Source organism: Bos javanicus, chromosome 4 (genome assembly GCF_032452875.1).
Source record: "Bos javanicus breed banteng chromosome 4, ARS-OSU_banteng_1.0, whole genome shotgun sequence".
Classification (NCBI taxonomy): Eukaryota; Metazoa; Chordata; class Mammalia; order Artiodactyla; family Bovidae; genus Bos; species Bos javanicus.
This window is the reverse complement of record NC_083871.1, coordinates 57,773,374-57,791,097: the sequence shown is the minus strand read 5'-3', so window position 1 is coordinate 57,791,097 and position 17,724 is coordinate 57,773,374. Positions and strand designations below refer to the sequence as shown.

The 17,724-nt window shown below is 37.1% G+C and overlaps 1 protein-coding gene across 3 annotated transcripts in view; it reads right to left on the bottom strand.

Moving 5' to 3' along the window:
- IMMP2L (inner mitochondrial membrane peptidase subunit 2) overlaps nucleotides 1–17,724 on the bottom strand; it is a 963,981-nt gene that overhangs the window by 618,925 nt on the left and 327,332 nt on the right. The window lies entirely within an intron of this gene.

Here is a 17,724-nt window from a genome sequence, read left to right as displayed (position 1 = left end):
ATCTGGCTTCCCTAACACAATATAAGAGTCATAAGGGAAATATTCACGTCAATTTTATGTTTCAAGAGCAACACATATTTTAGGGGCTTAGTAAATATTTATTAAGTGAAAACAAATGAATCCAAGATGACTGAGTAGATGAGTAAAATAAAGTCAGAGAACCACAAATAAATATGCATTACAATGTTCATTTAAAAGTTCTTTAAGTGGAGACACTTTGAAAATAAGTGAGATACTTCTCTGAGAATTTCTCACTCAGTATCATAGGATATAACTGTCAAGCATGGTGATTTTTCAATAGGGAATACTGCCAGATTTCAGAGTGCCCTCTAGGAAGTCAATTTGAATTTTAAAACAATTCAAAATGGAAAACAGGGAGAAAAACTAAAAAAAATAAAATCCTCGACTAAACAAAATCATTTCCTCACTCCTGAAAATTTAATATCACACACGATACAAAATAAATAATAAATGTGGAATGAATGAATAAATGCCTAATATTCCTACAACTGTTCTCACAGTTTTAAGTGTAGACAGAAAAAAAGTGAATTTATATACAACACTTCAATATTCTTACAAAATTTACAGAAAAGTTAGGATATAGAATTTTTGCCAGCATATTTGTTTCTGTGGACCTGGAAAGAATTTAGAATGTCAGGAACAAAGTATCTTCAAATTGAAGGATTCACAAACACCAATAAAAATAACTTACAAATCTCACAGAAATGCATACATTCTTTCCTAGTTAATTCACCATACTGGCTCATTTGGGGGGCTTTAAAAAAAGAAGAGAAAAATCACTTAGCTATATATGAACTCAGGAGCTGTCACCTGGGGAGACCTCAGCTCAGGGGAAAGTAATACCAGCATAGCAGAAACAGACTGGAAAGGCAGGTTCTCAGGTAACCCCAGCATTTCTCTGAAATGCTCAATTTCCAAAAACCAATGAATTTTTAAACATAATTTTAAACTTTTTATTTTATATTGAAATATAGCCAATTAACAATATTGTTATAGTCTCAGGTGGAGAGCAAAGGGACTTAGCCATACAGATACATGTATGCATTCTCCCCTGAATTCTTCTGCCATCCAGGCTGCCACATAACACTGAACAGAGTTTCTTGTGCTATTAGTAGGTCTTTGTTGATTATCCATTTTAAATATTGTTGTTCACTTGCTAAGTCGTGACACCATGGACTGTAGCCCATCAGACTCCACTGCCCATGGAATTTCCCAGGCAAGAATATTGGAGTGAAATGCCATTTTCTTCTCCAGGGGATATTCCTGACCCAGGGATCATCAAACGTGTGTCTCCTGCTTGGCAGGCAGGTATTTTACCACTGAGCCACCTGAGGAAGCAATTTTAAATACAGCAGTTTGGTTTTTTTTTCCCCCCAAACCAACAAATTTCTTTTTTCCTTCCTTTCTTTTTCTTCTTCTTTCATGATTTATTAATACTACATATCAGTCTTATATATAGCAAACACTCAATAATTAATATTATAAAAGCCAGGGAGATTGGAGAGGCATGAAGGTATCACATTCTTGCTTGCAGAGACAGATAAGACAGGGCAGCACTGAGTCCAGGGTCAGTCTAGAAACAGAATTCCAGCAGTTGCCTGTCTTTTCAGCCCTCACCCCATATAACCTAAAAGAAGGGTTTGACTGATAAGGATCTATTAAAAGGTAAAATATTTCTGTGAGAAAATGATAAAAGCTAAACAGAGAGTTGAATCAATATAGACATGTTATGGAGGAAAAAAAAATTTTCTTTTTGGTAATTTGTAATAGTGTATGGTACGTCAAAAAATCAAGGGCTTGTGATCAGATGGACCTAGTGTGAGTGCAAATCGTGCCACATATGAGCTGAATGACCGTGATTAAGTTCCGTATATTCTCTGAATCTTAATTTTCACAACTGTAAAAACAAGAGCAACAACTATCTTTCAGAATTATTCTGAAAATTAAGTTGGAATGTGTGCAAAGTACTTGCTGTAACTGCAGTTGTTGTAGCTTCCATTATTAGAGTGGAGGAGGAGTAGAGAAGATCAAGACGCACCCCCTCCCGATCGAGCTGAAGAAGATGAATCAGCCTTGTCACTAAGCCCAAAGTAGCAGCAGCCCTTCCAGTGCCTCCGCCTTAGAACATCTTTCTCATATGAAAATCTGGACTCATTCCAGGTCTCTGCCAATTGGAACGACAATGACTGGCTCAAATCTCCATTACAATCAACACTATTCTATAACCAGTTTGCTATTCAAGCTACAGCTGTGAGTAAATACTACCTGCTGTCCTGAAACCACCTCCCTCACTTATTTGCCTTACGCAAATAGACTTTATTGTGAATAGCTTTCAGTATGATCAGATCTCAAAGCCAACATTCAGTATCCTAGACCCTACTTTCCACATGACCTAATTTATGCAAATGACACACTGTACCACTTTCCGCCATTAATTTTCACATACTTTTAATACAATTTGAATCTAAGGTTCTGACATTTAATGACAAGACAAAGACAAGTCATGCAAGAATTACAAACACCTTCTTTGTGGAATCCACCATATTTATCAAAATCTGGAAAATAAAAATAACTCTCTCTTAAGGTGAGGTTTCTAAAATTAGGTCTAGGTGACTGTAACTGAGAACAGACAACTTATGATGCATCTTGTCAACCCAGGAAGACCAACTCTTTTCGTACTCTTTCCCTCTGATGACCCTCTCTGAAATTCAGAAAACTTAATCTCCCACATTTTCAACTGCTTATTTTTTACTGCCAAGTCCCATCAATTTGGCAAGTAGATGAGAGCAGTAATCACTGGAGAAAATGTAGGAGAAAAAAAATGAGCCAAATCATCTGATTTTGTTTCAATAGTCTATTTAATCTGCACAATGAGTCAGCCCACGTGTTCCTACTAAAGGTAATTATGAGTATTTTGTAATTTTTGCTAAAAAAAAAAAAAAAAGCTCTTGTCTATAATAAAGCACGCTGTATCTTGTGTCCTTAAGGAAGAGGGATAGAAATAGTTGCTAAGGTAATAGTCTGGGATTAGCATCTTATTTTCATAATAATGAATGTTTTGACTTCAACAATGAATAGGTTTCCTTATTAGTACAATCAAAATTCAATTTGAATTAAGCTTTGGTAGTGGCTTTTAAGGAAACAAAGTACATCGATAATATAGAATGTTTCCTTAAGAATACAGAGTTACTGCTGTTTCCTTTTCTTCTAGTCAAAAATCAATGTCACACTATGCCATAATGAATGGCTGCTTGCCAGCTGCACTTAACTGACTGAAACTCATCATTCCTTTAAAATCTATTCTCCTAGCAAGAGTAATTTAATAACCTGACTTGAGTTTGTGATTTGATTCAGACGTAGCATCTAACCATGGTTTGGAAAACATTAAACACATAGGGGAAAAGGCTGTCTTGATTAGTATTACAGATGTTTACAACATAGCCAATTTTTAAAGGAAGGACAGGAACTACAGCCAATTATTAGTACAGATTCACACCTGTTGTCTGTCATGCTTCAAACTCCTAGGTGTGAGATTTAGTCAAGGCAAATGGAAATGAAGAAGGACCAGCTGCAAAACCTGATTTTGTTCTCAAACAGTAATTAAAAGGAAAAACTGCACAATGTGTCGTCTATATGACAATCCCATTATTTCATGTCAGGAATAGTTCCATTTTTTTTTTTAACAGATTTATGTTGCTGTCAAGTCTGTTATAAAGGCTAGTACTCATAGGTCTAAGCTATGGACCTAATTTATAGTATTGGTAGTCACTCCAATTAGCTTTGCTAAATTTCTCTTTCAAGCATGTTAGTCTGATGTCAGAAAAATTAAACATCATCACCTACCCCAATCCCCACTCCTAAATCTCTGCCACAGTGAACTATGTATTAGATATAAGACCTACTCAGACCTTAGGTCTTATAAATACTCAATGCTTTTAAAATGTAAACCATCAAGCACCGAAAACACACGTGGTAAAACTGTAATCCCTGAGCACATCTGGGGCAAGTCAATCCTACAGTTTTATCCACACACTCTTGCTCGAAACCCCTTAATATAACAATACCTTATGTTTTTATGTTTGAATTATACAGACATTTAATATTTGCATCTTATTTTCTAAGACAATGATATACGCTTTTAAATATGACCAATAAGATTATATTCATCTGAAATATCTGTAAATATACTCTAAGTTACCATGGGTATGCCTCACTTGTGGAAAATAATTCCAATGTATAAGTAGATCTTTGCAAAAAAAAAAAAAAGATCACCTTAAACACACTCATCATTGTTTTGTATCATGTATCAAATAGAAAATACAATCAGCTTCATCAAAACTTTATCTCTACAGAAGACAGTAAGTTGAATGCAAAGATGAAATATGCAAGCTTTGGAGCTAGACAAACACAGATGTAAAATCTGTGTCTACAACTTACTAGCTGTGTGATTTGAGGGTAAGTCATTTAACAGTTCTAAATGTTAAATTTCTCATCTGAAAGAAAGGAGATGATATTTGCTTCAAGTTAAATAACACATGTAAAGCATCAAGCATGAATAAAACAATTAAAAATATTAATGCCAATTAATGCCATTATCCGACTTACAAGAAATGATTGTTACTGACAGAGTATAACTGACCACAGCATTTATGAATCAAAAAAGCAAAGTGTTACTTATTATGGCATTTATAGTTAAGGACCAATGTCTAGTCAAATGAATACTGTTTTTCACTTTTAATATCTTCATACAAAAGTACAAATTACATTTATACACACACATATAAATATGTTTATGCATACACATACATATATACATATATATATATCTTTTCCACCAAGGAGGAAACCACTAGATTTTCTATGTCTCCAGATGATTTCTAGCATCAAATAACTTGAAACAAAATAAATGGACAAAAAAAAATTTTACAGTCAATGAAAATAGGTATTCACAATTATTGTTTAAGTATTTGAAGCCTGTAGGGAAAACAAATTTGTGAAATTTTAAGATGTCCTAACATTCTATTTGGAAAATATGATCCCCCTGACTCTACTATGAAAAATGCCCTTAATCAATCTGTGAAACAGATTTCTTTCCAGATAATGAAGAAGTGTTTACTGAGAGGGTTGTGCATTGTAGAACTATTTTGTTTTGAAGTGAAGGCTAAATTAAAAAGGATAATTGAGAAAATAGAATATTTGTTTCCCTTACCATAAATTATTGCTGAATATACTTTAGGGAAAGAGACAGCAAAAGAGAGCAGGATGAGGACGGGCATGTGCTGCTCAGCTATCACTCAGACTAGCAATAAATCAATCTCTTTGGGATGCTGATTTTAACACATGGCTAAAATATATCAGCAAAGAAAGAATCCAATCTCTTCCAAGATTATTTATGACAAAGCACCCCTAACTGAAGTCCAATTTGTTTGTGGAACTGCAGTCATTCTGATTCAACTAAACAATAAATGAAGCTGCCTTTCACAGTTCCAACTCTGGAGCATAAAAGAAAACAAAAGAGAAATGCATGATGACAATATTTCACAATCCGGGGACCCAGATAGAGGACCAGTGGGGAAAGCAGTTACTGAAGCAGTGGGAAAAATCTAACAGGACTCAAAGAACAATTCATTAACCTAAACCACCCGTGTTCTTTGTGTATCACTGAGTGAGTCACTCGTGTCATGCAAATAAGCTAGCTGGGGGCTTTTCATTTTTTTTTAATTGCTCTTCCTTCTGAAGGCCTCCTGCATCACCAAATTGCCAGACATGTCAGATGACCACTCTAAATGTTCTTTCAACTCAACCAACGACAAAAGCACAGCTAGACCATGACTACCAGATAGAAGAACAGCAAATACGAGCAGCTAAGAACAGAGATACGTTAGAATTTCTCCAAAAAGCAAACAGAAATAATGTGCATGTTCCTCAGCTAATTAAGTTTGGACTCTGACATACTGTTATCTTCCACAATGACTCAATTATTTAGAAACAACCCATCATCCTGTTTTCTATAATCATTTCTTATTTTGTTACATTTAGTAAGGTGTATTTTACTAGGGAAGAAAAAGAAGACCATATGATATTTTTTGTCCTATAACAAATCTCTTTTTGTGCACTTTTCCTTGTGACTCAAGTGTCTAAAAGTGAAAAAGAGTGTTACCAAAAAAAAAAAAAAAAAACCTGCCATATTCTTTTTACCTCAAGTACATAGCAGTTTGCTTCAGAAAAACAGCATTTTTTAAACGACGTCACATTGTTTACTTGCCATTCAATCATTCTAGAAATATTTATTCTTTTATTATGAAATATATATTTATTAATATGCTGAATTACGAAATACTTAACATGCTGTAAGTGTTCACCATCACTAGTAATCCTCAATCTAAACCTCTTACAGAAGTAAAACCTGTAACATAACTGAAGCACCCTGTCAGGAGTGTACTCTGCACTAGCAAATTTCCAAGCTGTCAAGGTTGATATTCTTGCATTCAGTAGTTATTTCAACAGTTCTTAAAGTCCTCAGTGTATTGGGCTACAATTCTATATGACAGGGAGCTTGTATCTATTACAGAATTAAAACTTTCAATGTTAGAGAAGTAAAAACTCAACTCCATACATCTGCTTCTTATTAAAAATTGACAACCTGCTTCTAAAGATAAAAAACCATCTAAGAGGATAGTACTATTTCTATTGAACTTCCATCTTCCATATAAAAACATAATGCCACTCTATCAACTGCTTTCTTCGTGAGTTGTGTTCCCTAAAACAAGCTCTGTTCCAAAGGCCCACCTAGTACTCTCTCTCCTAAAAAACATCTCATATCTGTAAAAAGCTGTCACAAGAACAGAAAAGAGAAACAGAATTTGCTTTAACAAAAGGAGAGGAGAGCCTATCTCAGGATCTCACAAACCGTCACTTCTTAAAGTAGGTCATTCAAGAGTATGAAGAATGATCTTCCTTTCTATTCCACACTCACATACAGGATTCTCTCTATCAGGAATGAGTTCAACTGAAGCAATGGTTTATTCATCTGGTGGTAGGAATCATTACATATCATGCAACAGGTAGGCATCATCAACCAACAAAGCAAATGAAGTCAAAGAGTGTGCAGGTCTGTGCATGTGTGCACCGTGTTTATGAGTGTTTATGGGCTATTAGAAATATGCCAGTGAAAAAATTCTCAGTCAAGGATAAACTCAGATTTGACAAACAGATTACAGAGATATGAAGTAGTATGACTGATGAGCAAGCATCCTAAATGTTGTCACAGGGGTATTTTAAATGGTTGTCACACAATTTGAGAAGATAAAAGTTACTGGACCTTGCCATTGGAAAAGGGAAAGGGGGTAGGGAATAATTTGGGATGTAAGGCAGGAGAGAATAAGACTGACCAGCCTCTGAAGAATCATATGAGGCTCCAATGTTGCATTAGGCTTGAAGCCAACGCTAAATTGGACATTTTAAGCATTTAAATTAAAATCCTATTTTTAAGAATCCATGAAGTATCTATATAAGATTAGTAACACTGGCACAATATGCAGATAATTATTCAGAGATATCTTTTGATATTGTTTCTGATTCATGATGTTTTTTAAGTCTTAAGCATTAGAAAATGGTGTTTTCTATTGAGCATTATTCTAAAATCTTAGTCTTGCTGAAAATATGTTTAAAAAGTTACTAGTTTCCAAGATTGACAATGTCATTATTTACAAGAATGAATATTTAGAATTTGTATAAAAATGTTTTTTTAAAAGTAAAAATATGGTAAGCATCAAAACCTTGCAAAGCTTTTACTACTATCACCTATGCTTCCTCTAATTTATACAAATAATTTCAACTTTAAGTAGAAAATACGGTAAGAAAGAGAATATGGAAGATAAAAGACATTATAATCCAATAAAATTCTTTGCAATAAAAGGTCTTGCCTAGAGTATTTACGGGAAGCAAGGAAGGGGCTTAAGGGGAGGAGAAGGGGGTATGTGGTAGGGCATGGTTGGGGGAGATCTGTCACTTCTCCACTAAAATGAAACATTTCCCCAAACATAAACTACCTAAAGTTCAAAGATATGAGGGAATTATGACACATAAATGACACCAGAAAAACTTCAGAATCATTTATTTAATGAATATTCACCTGCAGAGAGTTGATGTAAAGGGAAACAAAGATGGTAGCTGCCGGGTCTTAAAGTGCCCTCAGCCAGGCATGGCAAGCAAGCTAAGAGGGAGATGAGGAAGGCTGTCCATGGAGGAGAAGGACAATGTGAAGCCAGATAAACGAGGGTGGGAGAGTGCTCCAGACAGGAGAACATGCAAGGCTCAGAGGTAAGAAGTCAGATGTGATTCTGTTTGGCTATGGGGACTGCCAGAAAATAAAGCCCTTTAGAGAAAGGCAAGGCCAAGGTCATGGCAAGCAACATCAATGATATATGGATGGAATCCCTCCAAGAGCTTTTGTCAGGGTGATCTAAAGATTGTGTTTCAGCAAAATCATACAAACTAACTGGGTCAAATTTACCAAGAATCACAAAGTCTGTATCAATTTGTATTAAAGCTCTCAAAACCTGCTACATCCAACTTTATCTAAAAGCTCACAAAAATCAAATGCTTTCAAAAAGCCAGGCAAGTAATATCAATATAAGCAAGTGAACAGGCCCAAAGGGGCCCGTAGTGAACTCAGAAGGTCTATGATAACTCAGCCTCCCAAACCACTACCTGACAGAGTTTTAGGTGCAGCATGCCCTGACTTAACATTTATTTAAAGAAAACCAGAAATCAAGATTCACAGGCAAAATACATTAATTTTTAATGGCAACTAAACAAATGTTTCTCAAAACGTTAAAGTACCATACAAAAATATTTTCAGAAATTATCTAACTCCACAGATTGCAAGACTGTTTAGAAGAAATTTATTAAGACACAGAGTACAGGTAACAAGTTATCTCAGATTTGAGCTAACATATTTCCCCAAATAGCTTCATTGGAAGAAATTTCTGAGTGATAAAAATTTGCTTTGGTGGCTATTAATGGTAGAGAAAAGTAAGGCAACCTGTTGTGTTCTCATTTGGGCAGAAATCTGCCTTAGTTTGGTTTGAATTTTCTCATCTCAAAGTTGATGGTCCTATGTATTCCTGAATGATCTTAAAAGCCTTTGAATATATGCAAATCTGCAAAGAGGAAAGCTTACAAATACAGACCGTAGCCAATATGCAACATTTTTTAAATTCGCCTATCAATCTCTGATCTGGTAAACAGAAATGAACACAGGATCCTATTTCATGGATGAAAAACTCCTCTGAAATAGGACATTTCACTCCCTAGTACTGTACTCACAGTACTATTTTAATCCTCCCAATGGACTGCCAGCATACCTAATACTAGTTTATAGTATAATTGACGAGCTCAAAGTATTAACATTTTATATACCAAAAAAAAAAAAAAGATCAAGTTACTTACAAATGCTTATCTAGTCTGTAAATTTTGTTTCTAGAAAACAACCTTCAGTTCTTATCAATGCGGATTTCACATACCAAGCTTATACACAACTCTCCAATGAAATTCGAGTAATACGATGTCAAAAATTTTAATGATCCCATACTCAGATATAATCACTTTCTATTTTTAATCTATGTGCTTGTGTGCTATGTCACTTCAGTCGTGTCCAACTCTTTGCAATTCTATGGATGTGGAGCCTGGTAGGCTCCTCTGTCCATGGGATTCTCCAGACAAGAGTACTGGAGGGGGTTGCCATGCTCTTCTCCAGGGGATCTTCCCAAACCAGGGAATGAACCCACGTCTCTTAAGTCTCCTTCACTGGCAGATTGGGTTCTTTACCACTAGTGCCACCTGGGAAGCCCATTTTAAATCTATATTCCAAACTAATACATTAAGTAATTCTGGACTGATCAAACTTCTAGATCTATAAGCAATTCCGCCTGTACTCTAACAGCCCCTACTATTATAAACACCACCACAAGTACATCTTTTTTCCATTTCCACACACTTTTTAAAAACCCAAAATATAATAGTAACTGGATTTTTCTAAATAGGTCTACTAATGTGAACAATGGGATTCTTCGTTAGGAATTCATATTTCCCTTAAAACTGGGATTCAAAGCTTGTTTTGCTTATAATTATAGTTGATTGCAAATGTTGCAATCAAGTACCTTGGAATTCACCCAAAGTAATAAAAACCTTTGTACACACAAAAGCCTCATGAACTTTATTCACAATTGCCAAAACCTGGCATCAACCAAGACATCCTTCAGTAGGTGAATGAATAAGTATACTGTGGTCCATCCAGACAATAGAATATTTTTCAGCACCAAAAAGAAATGCACTTCAAGCCATGAAAAGACATGGAAGAAACTTAACTTAAAAGCTTATTATCAATACATTTTTAAAGCTTTTGTCCCATAGTGATCTACATGGGTGCGGATACTGAGACTAATTTCTCTTTCAAAAGTACTGCAAGTATCAAAATTAAAAAAAAAGATAATTCAACTACAAATTAAATATCATATTTTCCATGAGGTTAGAATGTTTTCTCAAACATATTACAAGTACAATATTTACAGCCACAATTTTAAACACAGTGTTTGAAAATTTCAGAGTGTAATATTAGGGGAACAAAGGAATGGTGAGAGAGAAAGGAAGGTGGAGATCACTATACAAAGAAATTCTCCACTTAAAATGATTCATTATATCTTTATAGAGTACCGTCTAATAATATATAATAATATCATAGTATATAATTGACAAAAACGTTCACATATGTGCCACTTTGCCTTAATAAAACTCTGTGGGTTATGAATTATGAACACAAATTTTCAAGTGAAGAAAAAAATCAGCCTCAAGAAGGGTAAGCCCTAAGGTCCAGGATCTAAAAAATAAAGGAGCCACAGAGAGACAAGCAAGGATTTGAAAAGAGGTCTACTAATTTCAAAGCTCAGGCTCTGGTTCACATGAGCATTTCTAGGACAATCAAAGTACAGAGAGCATCCTGTAGTAATCATTGTTCGAACCGAACGTTCTAACTAAACATTAAAATTCTTTTCAAGAAAAGGTTATCTATATGCTGTTTCTAACTAGAAAATAACTCCCACATACTAGCTTTATCTGCATTCTATTATTCAAAGCCACAATTACCAAGGTATGTTTCTGGAGACAAGAAAAGCTTTTGCCTTTTTTTTTTTTTTTCTTGTATTTTTAGAGATATTCAATAGTTCTAACAGTGTAAAGCCTCATCACTGAGAAGAATAAAACCATGAAAAATTTTCTCTCCAAAAAGAAACTAAAGCACAGTGATTTACACACAGAGATTAAACACTACTGTGCTGTTTCTTTGGAAAAACAAGATTGTTTTTACTTTAAACAAAAGAGTTAGTCACTTGATTTAGATAATATTCTAGCAAGCTCATAAAAAAATATAGCTTCTACTCTGCTTTTTGATTTAAAGTATTATGCTAATTAAGTTCTTAAATACAAAAACAGTTATTTACCAAAGTTACAGAGTAATAAAACAGCATTTGTAAAACTTCATTTTGCCTTTGAACCAAACAGATTTAAGGCCCCACATCTCCAACTGCTGCACATGTGAACTGTAATAATTTTTGAATTTGCAAAATAATGTTTGACTCTAATATTCAGTATTATATAAAAATACCATACTTACACAATTGTGTGGAATTTAGGCTCAGAAATATCATAAAATGCCTAACACTAAAGTGGTTACAAGTATGACCCTTGGGACACATTTTGGCTCATTGTGTAAGATACTATACGTTATTTCTTCTAATTCAGTTTGGAAACCAACTCCAAATGAGTAAAATATATCAAGGAAACCTCCCATTAAAGGAGGATTAAGACAGTAAAATACATTTCACTTTCACAAATAAACAGTTTCATTTTTTAAAGATACTTGCAGCTTCTCATTATCACATAGATGCTCACTTTATGTCCATTGTTTATAGAGTCTGCCTAGAGTGAAAAGTTTTTTAATTTGAGTAATAATATGAAGTGTTTTTCCATATCACAGGAAACTCATAAAACTGAGTGTCCCTCAAGTGATGCAAAGCAGCCCTTCAAGAATTTAACTCTCTGCCCTGTATTGCCCAAACATATCATGGTACACTGAATTCACACCCACTGAGAAAGAAGTTTTCAAAATTCCTGAATTCTGATGCCTCTAAAAGAAGGAAAACACAGGGCAAGAAGCTATTTCAGGTATTTAACATAGAAATACCTGAGTAGACCATCAACTCCACAGATCTGTCTAAATATGAAAGGAGTCTATCATTTTAATTTAATCACCTTATACTGTCTATAATTAATAAAAATAGACTAGACTTACACAATTATATTCCAGAAAAATACCACAAGTTTTTCCTTCAAGGGGTTTATTAGATTATGATCTTAATATAATCCAACCAGAAACACAAAGCATTGCCAGATTCTCTAAGGAAAAAAAACAAGACTTAATTTGGTTAGCAGCGTTTCATGTAGAACTTATAATTCCTCCTGAAAGATGCCATTTCTCTTACTAAAAGAGAATAATGTGCAATAGTCTATAATATATATTAATAAGGGTGGTTATTCAGTTATTTTGTTTTAACTGAAAATTAATCCAAAGCCTGTCATTCTGTAGGACAGATTGATTCAGGTCACCCGTTACTAAATTAAACATTTTCTGCTTTCACTGCATCTCATTAAACATGCTACAGCAAGTTTAAATAACTCAGTGCTTTCATTTGCACAGTCACCCATTTTGTTATTGTTTACAGCAACCTAATTTGGCACATAATAATTCAGGCAGCATCGGTTTCATATTACACTGAAGTATTCATTTTTAATATAATTGCATTCTTTCGTCCAACAAAAGCTAGTTCAGTGGGGATTTTACTCAAGTGATTCTTCAATTATTATACAAGGCAAATTCTTCTAAGACTTTGCACCTCTCTTTGCCCTACTGATTCATTTCTCTATAAATTAAAAACTCATTATGAGCTTATTTAAAGTAACTTACTTGCTTAAACAACACAGTGAATGATTACTCTGGTACAAAATATACGCCCCTATACATATCTAAAACACGTTTTTCCAAAGGCCATTTGAACCAATAATTAAACAAAGCATGGGGAGGCGGTCCTAAGATGGTGGAAGAATAGGACAGGGTGACCACTTTCTCCCCCACAAATTCATCAAAAGAACATTTGAACGCTGAGTAAATTCCACAAAACAACTTCTGAATGCTGGCAGAGGACATCAGGCACCCAGAAAAGCAGCCCATTGTCTTCTAAAGGAGGTAGGAAAAAATATGAAAGACAAAAAGAGAGACAAAAGAGGTGGGGACGGAGCTCTGTCCCGGGAAGGGAGTCTTAAAAAAAGAGAGAAGTTCCCAACCCAGGGATTGAACCCGGGTCTCCTACAATGCGGGAGAAGGAGAAGGCAACCCACTCCAGTACTCTTGCCCGGAAAATCCAATGGACTGAGGAGCCTGGTAGACTACAAGTCCATGGGGTCGCAAAGAGTCGGACGCGACTGAGCAACTTCACTTTCACTTCCAAACACCAGGAAACACTCTCACTGCCGAGTCTGTGGCGAGTCTTGGGACCACAGATGGCAACATAATCGGGAGGAAAAATAAGTAAATAATTAAAACTCACAGATTAGGAGCCCAGTGGTAACTCTCCTAGTGGAGAAGCAGCACAGAAGCCTGCACCCGCCACTAGCAAGTGGGGGCTGGGCAGGGCGGTGCGGGCTGCATTGCTTAGAGTAAGGACGGGCCTGAATGCCCCAAGGGCAATCTGAGGGAACTAACTTGGGCTAGCAAACCAGAATGTGGGATAGATACGACACGAAAAGCCCTAACCTAAAACACCGCCAGGCCCACTCACAGAACAAAGGACTGAGCCAGCTGCAGACCAGCCTCTCCTCCTTCAGTGACAGGCAGGCAAGGGCAGCCAGAGCCTGAAGGGGGCAATCATGGCCCCAGAGAGGTATTATCTATCAAACTGCAAGCAGGCTTCTTTGCTAACCCACTTCTTGGGATTCTGGATGGTAAACATCCTCCTGAGAAGGTGTGCCAGTTGTACATCCAGAAAACCAAGCGGCAGGGACGACGGAGGCAATAAGTTGCAGCAACCGCACTGGCCAAACACCTGGTCACCTGAGCTGCTCAGACCTGGGAAGGGCACAAAACGCAGGCCCAACCGAGTCTGCGCCTCTGAGGACTACCTGAGTGCTTGAACCTGAGCGTCTTAGACCTGGGAGGTACATGCAGCCCATGGCCAGCCTCAGACAGTTCCCAGAAGAGCAACCTATAGCCTAAGCAGTGTAGACAGGGAAAGCGGGGGCAAACCCAGTGTGGCCGAGATACTACAAGCACACGCCAGGGTTATTTGTTTGCAGCGTCCCTCCCTCCCCACAGGACGACTAAACAAGTGAGCCTAAAAAAGTGTCCGCTACCGCCCCCTTGTGTCAGGGCAGAAATTAGACACTGAACAGACCAGCAAACAGAAGCAGCTAAAACAGAGGGAACCACCTTGGAAGTGACAGGTATAATAGATTAAAACCCTGTAATTAGTACCAACTACATAATGCCAAAGAATGCTCAACCTACCGCACAATTGCATTCATCTCACACGCTAGTAAAGTAAAGCTCAAAATTCTCCAAGCCAGGATTCAGCAATATGTGAACCGTGAACTTCCTGATGTTCAAGCTGGTTTTAGAATAGGCAGAAGAACCAGAGATCAAATTGCCAACATCCGCTGGATCATGGAAAAAGCAAGAGAGTTCCAGAAAAACATCTATTTCTGTTTTATTGACTATGCCAAAGCCTTTGACTGTGTGGATCACAATAAACTGTGGAAAATTCTGAAAGGGATGGGAATACCAGACCACCTGACCTGCCTCTTGAGAAATTTGTATGCAGGTCAGGAAGCAACAGTTAGAACTGGACATGGAACAACAGACTGGTTCCGAATAGAAAAAGGAGTACGTCAAGGCTGTATATTGTCACCTTGTTTATTTAACTTATATACAGGGTACATCATGAGAAACGCTGGACTGGAAAAAACACAAGCTGGAATCAAGATTGCCAGGAGAAATATCAATAACCTCAGATATGCAGATGACACCACCCTTATGGCAGAAAGTGAAGAGGAACTCAAAAGCCTCTTGATGAAGGTGAAAGTGGAGAGTGAAAAGGTTGGCTTAAAGCTCAACATTTAGAAAACGAAGATCATGGCATCCAGTCCCATCACTTCATGGGAAATAGATGGAGAAACTGTGGAAACAGTGTCAGACTTTATTTTTCTGGGCTCCAAAATCACTGCAGATGGTGACTGCAGCCATGAAATTAAAAGATGCTTACTCCTTGGAAGGAAAGTTATGACCAACCTAGATAGCATATTCAAAAGCAGAGACATTACTTTGCCAACAAAGGTTCGTCTAGTCAAGGCTATGGTTTTTCCTGTGGTCATGTATGGATGTGAGAGTTGGACTGTGAAGAAGGCTGAGCGCCGAAGAATTGATGCTTTTGAACTGTGGTGTTGGAGAAGACTCTTGAGAGTCCCTTGGACGGCAAGGAGATCCAACCAGTCCATTCTAAAGGAGATCAGCCCTGGGATTTCTTTGGAAGGAATGATGCTAAGGCTGAAACTCCAGTACTTTGGCCACCTCATGCGAAGAGTTGACTCATTGGAAAAGACTCTGATGGTGGGAGGGATTGGGGGCAAGAGGAGAAGGGGACAACAGAGGATGAGATGGCTGGATGGCATCACTGACTCGATGGACATGAGTCTGAGTGAACTCTGGGAGTTGGTGATGGACAGGGAGGCCTGGCGTGCTGCGATTCATGGGGTCACAAAGGGTCAGACACGACTCAATGACTGATCTGATCTGATCAGACATAGGAAGAGGCCTATAGATCTTGAGAAATATAAGCTGGATCAAGGAACTATCTGAAAATGAACTGACCCCACACTGCCCATAACAAACCAGAGAAAGTCCTAGATATATTTTTACTATTTTTACTATCATTCTTTAATTTTTTTTAGTCCTCTATTACTCCTTTAATTTTCATTTTTATAACCTATTTTGCAAAAAGAAGGACCCTATTTTTTAAAAGCAAACTTCATATATATATTTTTTTTTTATAATTTTTGTGACTTTGTTCTTTTCTTTAATATTGTATTTTTGAGAATCCAACCTCTACTCTAGATTTTTAATTTTTGCTTTTTGGTATTTGTTATCAATTTTTTACCTTTAAGAACCCAATCTTCGGTACCCATTTTTACTTGAGAGTGAGATTACTGGCTTGACTGCTCTCTCCTTCTTTGGACTCTCCTTTTTCTCCACCCAGTTGCCTCTATCTCCTCCCTCCCCCTTCTCTTCTCTACCCAACTCTGTGAATCTCTTTGTGTGTTCTGGATGGTGGAGAACACTTAGGGAAATGATTACTGGCTGGATCTGTCTCTCTCCTTTTGATCCCCCCCTTTATCCTCCTGGCCACCTCTGTCTCCTTCCTTCCTCTTCTCTTCTCTGTATAACTCCATGAACATCTCTGAGCGGTCCAGACTGTAGAGTGCACATAAGGAAGTGATTACTGGCTAGCTTGCTCTCTCCTCTTTTGATTCCACCTCATCTCATCCTGGTCACCTCTATCTCCCTCCCCCTCTTCTCTTCTCCATGTAACTCTGTGAACCTCTCTGGGTGTCTCTCACTGTGGAGAACATTTCATCTTTAACCTAGATGTTTTATCAACAGGGCTGAATAGATGGAGAAGTCTTGAGGCTACTGTAAGAATAAGACTGAAAACCAGAAGCAGGAGGCTTAAGTCCAAATCCTGAGAACACCAGAGAACTCCTGACTCCAGGGAACATTAATCGACAGGAGCTCATCAAACACCTCCATGCCTACACTGAAACCAAGCACCACCCAAGGGCCAAGAAGTTCCAGGGCAAGACATACCATGCAAATTTTCCAGCAACACAGGAACACAGCCCTTAGCTTCAATATACAGGCTGCCCAAAGTCACTCCAAACCCATTGACATCTCATAACTCATTACTGGACACTTCATTGCACTCCAGAGAGAAGAAACCCAGCTCCACCCACCAGAACACTGACACAAGCTTTCCTAACCAGGAAACCTTGACAAGCCACCCATAAAACCCCACCCACAGTAAGGAAACTCCACAATAAAAAGAACTCCACAAACTGCCAGAATACAGAAAGGGTACCTCAAACACAGGAATATAAACAAGATGAAGAGATAGAGGAATACCCAACAGGTAAAGGAACAGAATAAATGCCCATCAAACCAAACAAAAGAGGAAGAGATAGGGAATCTACCTGATAAATAATTCTGAATAATGATAGTGAAAATGATCCAAAATCTTCAAATCAAAATGGAATCACAGATAAATAGCCTGGAGACAACGATTGAGAAGATGCAGGAAAGGTTTAACAAGGACCTAGAAGAAATAAAAAAGAGTCAATATATAATGAATAATGCAATAAATGGGATCAAGAACACTCTGGAGGCAACAAATAGTAGAATAATGGAGGCAGAAGACAGGATTAGTGAGGTAGAAGATAGAATGGTAGAAAGAAATTAATCAGAGAGGAAAAAAGAAAAACGAGTTAAAAGAAATGAGGACAATCTCAGAGACCTCTGGGACAATGTTAAATGCCCCAACATTC